The sequence below is a fragment of the Arachis hypogaea genome, chromosome 9 (assembly GCF_003086295.3).
Source record: "Arachis hypogaea cultivar Tifrunner chromosome 9, arahy.Tifrunner.gnm2.J5K5, whole genome shotgun sequence".
Lineage (NCBI taxonomy): Eukaryota > Viridiplantae > Streptophyta > Magnoliopsida > Fabales > Fabaceae > Arachis > Arachis hypogaea.
Window position 1 is genome coordinate 79,777,281 of NC_092044.1, and position 8,622 is coordinate 79,785,902.

Here is an 8,622-nt window from a genome sequence, read left to right on the forward strand (position 1 = left end):
GATCTAGCTACTTTTAGGGATGTTTTTATTAGTTTTTATTCAAAATTCACATTTTTGGACTTTACTATGAGTTTGTGTGTTTTTCTGTGATTTCAGGTATTTTCTGGCTGAAATTGAGGGACCTGAGCAAAAATCTGATTCAGGCTGAAAAAAGGATTGCTGATGCTGTTGGATTCTGACCTCCCTGCACTCGGAATAGATTTTCTGGAGCTACAGAACTCCAAATGGCGCGCTCTCAACTGCATTGGAAAGTAGACATTCAGAGATTTCCAGCAATATATAATAGTCTATACTTTGTTTGAGCTTAGATGACGCAAACTGGCGTCCAACGCCAGTTTCGTGCTGCATTCTGGAGTCAAACGCCAGAAACACGTCACAAACCAGAGTTAAATGCCAAAAATATGTTATAACTTGGTGTTTAACTCCAACAGAAGCCTCTGCACGTGTAAAGCTCAAGCTCAGCCCAAGCACACACCAAGTGGGCCCCGAAAGTGGATTTCTGCATCAATTACTTATTTTTGTAAACCCTAGTAACTAGTTTTGTATAAATAGAACTTTTTACTATTGTACTAGGTGTCTTTGACTGTCTAGTCTTTTGATCATTCATGGGGGCTGGCCATTCGGCCATGCCTGGACCATCACTTATGTATTTTTAACGGTGGAGTTTCTACACACCATAGATTAAGGGTGTGGAGCTCTGCTGTACCTCGAGTTTTAATGCAATTACTACTATTTTCTATTCAATTAAGCTTATTCTTGTTCTAAGATATCTGTTGCACTTCAACCTAATGGATGTGATGATCCGTGACACTCATCATCATCCATCCTTATGAACGCGTGATTGACAACCACTTCCGTTCTACCTTAGACCGAGCGCATATCTCTTGGATTCCTTGATGAGAATATTCGTGGTATAAGCTAGAATCCTTTGGTGACCACTCTTGAGAATCCAGAAAGTCTAAACCTTGTCTGTGGTATTCCGAGTAGGATTCAAGGATTGAATGACTGTGACGAGCTTCAAACTCGTGATTGTTGGGCATGGTGACAGACGCAAAAGAATCAATGGATTCTATTCTGACATGATCAAGAACCGACATATGATTAACCGTGCTGTGACAGAGCATTTGGACCATTTTCATTGAGAGGATGGGATGTAGCCATTGACAACGGTGATGCCCTACATACAGCTTCCCATGGAAAGGAGTATGAAGGATTGAAGGAAGGCAGTAGGAAAGCAGAGATTCAACAGGGACTAAGCATCTCCATGCGCTTATCTGAAATTCCCACCAATGAATTACATAAGTATTTCTATCTTTATTTTATGCTTTATTTATTATTAATTTTGAAAACCATTATAACCATTTGAATCCGCCTAATTGAGATTTACAAGATGACCATAGCTTGCTTCATACCAACAATCTCCGTGGGATCGACCTTTACTCACGTAAGGTATTACTTGGACGACCCAATGCACTTGCTGGTTAGTTGTACGAAGTTATGACAAAGTGTGATTCACGTTTGAGAGCACTACCAAGTCTTTTGTGCCATTATTGATGATCACAATTTCGTGCACCATTTACCTTCTTGTGTGCATTGTTCTCTCTCTATGATTGTGACCTTTGATTTGTGTGACTCTATGTCTATTATTCCTTGTATACATGCATTTAAATGATTGAGGCCATCATTTCATTTAGCTCACTTACCCAAATAGCCTACCTTCCTTCAACCATTGTTAGCCAATTTTGAGCTTATTTTAATCCCCTCAATATTAGCACATTACAAGCCTTAAAGCGAAAAATAATAATTGTCCTTTATTTGGATCTTTGATTAGCTTAGGCTAGTGAGTGTGTTCATCATTTAAGTGTGGGAAAACTTGGGATATTGGTTGGGAAAAGGTGTGTGTTGTATTTTTATTGAAAGTATTGGGAATTGGGTACATACTCATGTGTTAATTAAATGAAAAACCATATGCATCGATGCTTTTGTGTATACTTGGTGGACGAAATTGTGATCACTACAACTTCGCACAACTAACCAGCAAGTGTACTGGGTCGTCCAAGTAATAAACCTTACGCGAGTAAGGGTCGATCCCACAGAGATTGTTGGTATGAAGCAAGCTATGGTCACCTTGTAAATCTTAGTTAGGTAAACTCAAATGGATATGGTGATATGCGAATGAAACATAAAGATAAAGATAGAGATACTTATGTAAATCATTGGTAGGAATTTCAGATAAGCGTATGAAGATGCTTGATCCTTCCGTCTCTCTGCTTTCCTACTGTCTTCATCCAATCCTTCCTACTCCTTTCCATGGCAAGCTCAAGCAAGGGTTTCACCGTTTTCAGTGGCTACCTCCCATCCTCTCAGTGGAAATGTTCAACGCACCCTGTCACGGCACGGCTATCCATCTGTCGGTTCTCGATCAGGCCGAAATAGAATCCAGTGATTCTTTTGCGTCTGTCACTAACGCCCCACCCTCAGGAGTTTGAAGCACGTCACAGTCATTCAATCATTGAATCCTACTCAGAATACCACAGACAAGGTTAGACCTTCCGGATTCTCTTGAATGCCGCCATCAGTTCTAGCCTATACCACGAAGACTCTGATCTCACGGAATGGCTGGCTCGGTTGTCAGGCGAGCGCTCGTTTGTCAGGCGATCAACCATGCATCGTGTATCAGGAATCCAAGAGTTATTCACCCAATCGAAGATAGAACGGAGGTGGTTGTCAGTCACACGTTCATAGGTGAGAATGATGATGAGTGTCACGGATCATCACATTCATCAAGTTGAAGAAAAAGTGATATCTTAGAACAAGAACAAGCGGAATTGAATAGAAGAACAGTAGTAATTGCATTAATACTTGAGGTACAGCAGAGCTCCACACCTTAATCTATGGTGTGTAGAAACTCCACCGTTGAAAATACATAAGAACAAGGTCTAGGCATGGCCGTGAAGCCAGCCTCCCAATGATCTAAGAACTAGATGTCCAAAGATGATCAAAGGATGTAAAATAATCCAAAGATGAAAATGCAATAGTAAAAGGTCCTACTTATAGAGAACTAGTAGCCTAGGGTGTACAGAGATGAGTAAATGACATAAAAATCCACTTCCGGGCCAACTTGGTGTGTGCTTGGGTTGAGCAATGAAGCATTTTCGTGTAGAGACTCTTCTTGGAGTTAAACGCCAGCTTTGGTGCCAGTTTGGGCGTTTAACTCCCATTCTTGTGCCAGTTCCGGCGTTTAACGCTGGAATTCCTGAGGGTGATTTTGAACGCCGGTTTGGGCCATCAAATCTTGGGCAAAGTATGGACTATCATATATTGCTGGAAAGCCCAGGATGTCTACTTTCCAACGCCGTTGAGAGCGCGCCAATTGGGCTTCTGTAGCTCCAGAAAATCCACTTCGAGTGCAGGGAGGTCAGAATCCAACAGCATCTGCAGTCCTTTTTAGTCTCTGAATCAGATTTTTGCTCAGGTCCCTCAATTTCAGCCAGAAAATACCTGAAATCACAGAAAAACACACAAACTCATAGTAAAGTCCAGAAAAGTGAATTTTAACTAAAAAATAATAAAAATATACTAAAAACTAACTAGATCATACTAAAAACATACTAAAAACAATGCAAAAAAGCGTACAAATTATCCGCTCATCACAACACCAAACTTAAATTGTTGCTTGTCCTCAAGCAACTGAAAATCAAATAAGATAAAAAAGAAGAGAATATGCAATGAATTCCAAAAACATCTATGAAGATCAGTATTAATTAGATGAGCGGGGCTTTTAGCTTTTTGCCTCTGAATAGTTTTGGCATCTCACTCTATCCTTTGAAATTCAGAATGATTGGCTTCTTTAGGAATTTAGAATCCAGATAGTGTTATTGATTCTCCTAGTTAAGTATGATGATTCTTGAACATAGCTATTTATTGAGTCTTGGCCGTGGCCCAAAGCGCTCTGTCTTCTAGTATTACCACCGGATACATACATGCCACAGACACATAATTGGGTGAACCTTTTCAGATTGTGACTCAGCTTTGCTAGAGTCCCCAATTAGAGGTGTCCAGGGTTCTTAAGCACACTCTTTTTGCCTTGGATCACAACTTTATTTCTTTCTTTTTCTTTCTTTTCTTTTTTTTTCTTTTTCTTTTTCTCTCTTTTTTTTTTTCGTTTTTCCCTTTTTTTTTGTATTCACTGCTTTTTCTTGCTTCAAGAATCATTTTTATGATTTTTCAGATCCTCAGTAACATGTCTCCTTTTCCATCATTCTTTCAAGAGCCAACATTCATGAACCACAAATTCAAAAGACATATGCACTGTTTAAGCATACATTCAGAAAACAAAAGTATTGCCACCACATCAAAACAATTAAACTGTTATAAAATTCAAAATTCATGCAATTCTTCTCTTTTTCAATTAAGAACATTTTTTCATTTAAGAAAGGTGATGGATTCATAGGATATTCATAACTTTAAGGCATAGACACTAAGACACTAATGATCACAAGACACAAACATAGATAAACATAAGCATAATTTTCGAAAAAAAAACAGGAAATAAAGAACAAGGAAATTAAGGAACGGGTCCACCTTAGTGATGGCGGCTCTTTCTTCCTCTTGAAGATCCTATGGAGTGCTTGAGCTCCTCAATGTCTCTTCCTTGTCTTTGTTGCTCCTCTCTCATGATTCTTTGATCTTCTCTAATTTCATGGAGGATGATGGAGTGTTCTTGGTGCTCCACCCTTAGTTGTCCCATGTTGGAACTTAATTCTCCTAGGGAGGTGTTTAGTTGCTCCCAATAGTTTTGTGGAGGAAATTGCATCCCTTGAGGCATCTCAGGGATCTCATGATGAGTGGGGTCTCTTATGTGCTCCATCCTCTTCTTAGTGATGGGCTTGTCCTCATCAATAGGGATGTCTCCCTCTATGTCAACTCCAACTGAATAACAGAGGTGACAAATGAGATGAGGAAAGGCTAACCTTGCCAAGGTAGAGGACTTGTCCGCCACCTTATAAAGCTCTTGGGATATAACCTCATGAACTTCTATTTCTTCTCCAATCATGATGCTATGAATCATGATAGCCTGGTCTATAGTAACTTCGGACCGGTTGCTAGTGGGAATGATTGAGCGTTGAATGAACTCCAACCATCCCCTAGCCACAGGTTTGAGGTCATGCCTTCTCAATTGAACCGACTTCCCTCTTGAATCTCTCTTCCATTGGGCGCCCTCTTCACAAATAACTGTGAGGACTTGGTCCAACCTTTGATCAAAGTTGACCCTTCTAGTGTAAGGATGTTCATCTCCTTGCATCATAGGCAATTTGAATGCCAACCTTACACTTTCCGGACTAAAATCCAAGTATTTCCCCCGAACCATAGTAAGATAATTCTTTGGATCCGGGTTCACACTTTGATCATGGTTCTTGGTGATCCATGCATTGGCATAGAACTCTTGAACCATTAAGATTCCGACTTGTTGAATGGGGTTGGTAAGAACTTCCCAACCTCTTCTTCGGATCTCATGTCGGATCTCCGGATATTCAATCTTTTTGAGTGAAAAAGGGACCTCGGGGATCACCTTCTTCAAGGCCACAACTTCATAGAAGTGGTCTTGATGCACCCTTGAGATGAATCTCTCCATCTCCCATGACTCGGAGGTAGAAGCTTTTGCCTTCCCTTTCCTCTTTCTAGAGGTTTCTCCGGCCTTGGATGCCATAAATGGTTATGGAAAAACAAAAAGCAGTGCTTTTACCACACCAAACTTAAAAGGTTTGCTCGTCCTCGAGCAAAAGAAGAAAGAAGAGAGTGGAAGAAGAAGAAATGAGGAAGAAGGGAATGGCTTTGTGTTCGGCCAAAAGGGGGAGAAGTGGTGTTTAGGTTGTGTGAAAATGAAGGAGTGGGGGGGTGGTGATGGTTCGGCTATGTGAGGGTGGGTTTGGGAGGGAAAGTGTTTTGAATTTGAATGGTTAGGTAGGTGGGGTTTCATGAAGGATGGATGTGAGTGGTGAAGAGAAAGATGGGATTTGATAGGTGAAGGGTTTTTGGGGAAGAGGTGTTGAGGTGATTGGTGAATGGGTGAAGAAGAAGAGAGAGAGTGGTGGGGTAGGTGGGGATCCTGTGGGGTCCACAGATCCTGAGGTGTCAAGGAAAAGTCATCCCTGCACCAAATGGCATGCAAAAATGCGTTTTTAGCCATTTCTGGCGTTAAACGCCGGGCTGGTGCCCATTTCTGGCGTTTAACGCCAGCTTCTTTCCCTTTTCTGGTGTTTAACACCAGTCTGGTGCCCCTTTCTGGCGTTAAACGCCCAGAATGGTGCCAGACTGGGCGTTAAACGCCCAACAGCTAGCCTTACTGGCGTTTAAACGGCAGCACGCTCTCCTCCAGGGTGTGCTGTTTTTCTTTCTGCTTTTCATTCTGTTTTTGCTTTTTTTATTGATTTTGTGACTTCTCATGATCATCAACCTACAAAAAATATAAAATAACAAAGAAAAATAGATAAAAACATAACATTGGGTTGCCTCCCAACAAGCGCTTCTTTAATGTCAGTAGCTTGACAGAGGACTCTCATGGAGCCTCACAAATACTCAGAGCAATGTTGGAACCTCCCAACACCAAACTTAGAGTTTGAATGTGGGGGTTCAACACCAAACTTAGAATTTGGTTGTGGCCTCCCAACACCAAACTTAGAGTTTGACTGTGGGGGCTCTGCTTGGCTCTGTTTTGAGAGAAGCTCTTCATGCTTCCTCTCCATGGTGACAGAGGGATATCCTTGAGCCTTAAACACCAAGGATTCTTCATTCACTTGAATGATCAACCCTCCTCTATCAACATCAATCACAGCTTTTGCTGTGGCTAGGAAGGGTCTGCCAAGGATGATGGATTCATCCATGCACTTCCCAGTCTCTAGGACTATGAAATCAGTAGGGATGTAATGGTCTTCAACTTTTACCAGAACATCCTCTACAAGTCCATAAGCTTGTTTTCTTGAGTTGTCTGCCATCTCTAGTGAGATTTTTGCAGCTTGCACCTCAAAGATCCCTAGCTTCTCCATTACAGAGAGAGGCATGAGGTTTACACTTGACCCTAAGTCACACAAGGCCTTTTTGAAGGTCATGGTGCCTATGGTACAAGGTATTGAAAACTTCCCAGGATCCTGTCTCTTTTGAGGTAGTTTCTGCCTAGACAAGTCATCCAGTTCTTTGGTGAGCAAAGGGGGTTCATCCTCCCAAGTCTCATTTCCAAATAACTTGTCATTTAGCTTCATGATTGCTCCAAGGTATTTAGCAACTTGCTCTTCAGTGACATACTCATCCTCTTCAGAGGAAGAATACTCATCAGAGCTCATGAATGGCAGAAGTAAGTCCAATGGAATCTCTATGGTCTCATTTTGAGCCTCAGATTCCCATGGTTCCTCATTGGGGAACTCATTGGAGGCCAGTGGACGTCCATTGAGGTCTTCCTCAGTGGCGTTCACTGCCTCTTCCCCCTCTCCAAATTCGGCCATGTTGATGGCCTTGCACTCTCCTTTTGGATTTTCTTCTGTATTGCTTGGGAGAGTACTAGGAGGGAGTTCAGTAATTTTCTTGCTCAGCTGACCCACTTGTGCCTTCAAGTTTCTAATGGAGGACCTTGTTTCAGTCATGAAACTTTGAGTGGTTTTGATTAGATCAGAGACCATGGTTGCTAAGTCAGAGGTATTCTGCTTAGAACTCTCTGTCTGTTGCTGAGAAGATGATGGGAAAGGCTTGCTATTGCTAAACCTGTTTCTTCCACCATTATTATTGTTGAAACCTTGTTGAGGTCTCTGTTGATCCTTCCATGAGAAATTTGGATGATTTCTCCATGAAGAATTATAGGTGTTCCCATAGGGTTCTCCCATGTAATTCACCTCTTCCATTGAAGGGTTCTCAGGATCATAAGCTTCTTCCTCAGATGAAGCTTCTTTAGTACTGCTTGGTGCATTTTGCATTCCAGACAGACTTTGAGAAATCATATTGACTTGTTGAGTCAATATTTTATTCTGAGCCAATATGGCATTTAGAGTGTCAATCTCAAGAAATTCTTTCTTCTGACTAGTCCCATTGTTCACAGGATTCCTTTCAGAAGTGTACATGAATTGGTTATTTGCAACCATTTCAATCAGTTCTTGAGCTTCTGTAGGCGTCTTCTTCAGATGAAGAGATCCTCCAGCAGAGCTATCCAAAGACATCTTGGACAGTTCAGAGAGACCATCATAGAAAATACCTATGATGCTCCATTCAGAAAGCATATCAGAAGGACACTTTCTGATTAATTGTTTGTATCTTTCCCAAGCTTCATAGAGGGATTCTCCTTCCTTCTGTCTGAAGGTTTGGACTTCCACTCTAAGCTTACTCAATTTTTGAGGTGGAAAGAACTTTGCCAAGAAGGCATTGACTAGCTTTTCCCAAGAGTCCAGGCTTTCTTTAGGTTGTGAGTCCAACCATGTCCTAGCTCTGTCTCTTACAGCAAAAGGGAATAGCATAAGTCTGTAGACCTCAGGGTCAACCCCATTAGTCTTGACAGTGTCACAGCTTTGCAAGAATTCAGCTAAAAACTGATGAGGATCTTCCAATGGAAGTCCATGGAACTTGCAATTCTGTTGCATT

General features: G+C 41.4%; 1 non-coding gene across 1 annotated transcript; it reads left to right on the top strand.

Moving 5' to 3' along the window:
- Positions 1 to 8,258: 8,258 nt before the first annotated feature.
- On the top strand, positions 8,259 to 8,366 carry LOC112713972 (small nucleolar RNA R71). The gene has a single exon (XR_003158932.1). It is a non-coding gene; the product is annotated as a small nucleolar RNA R71 (small nucleolar RNA).
- Positions 8,367 to 8,622: the final 256 nt, after the last annotated feature.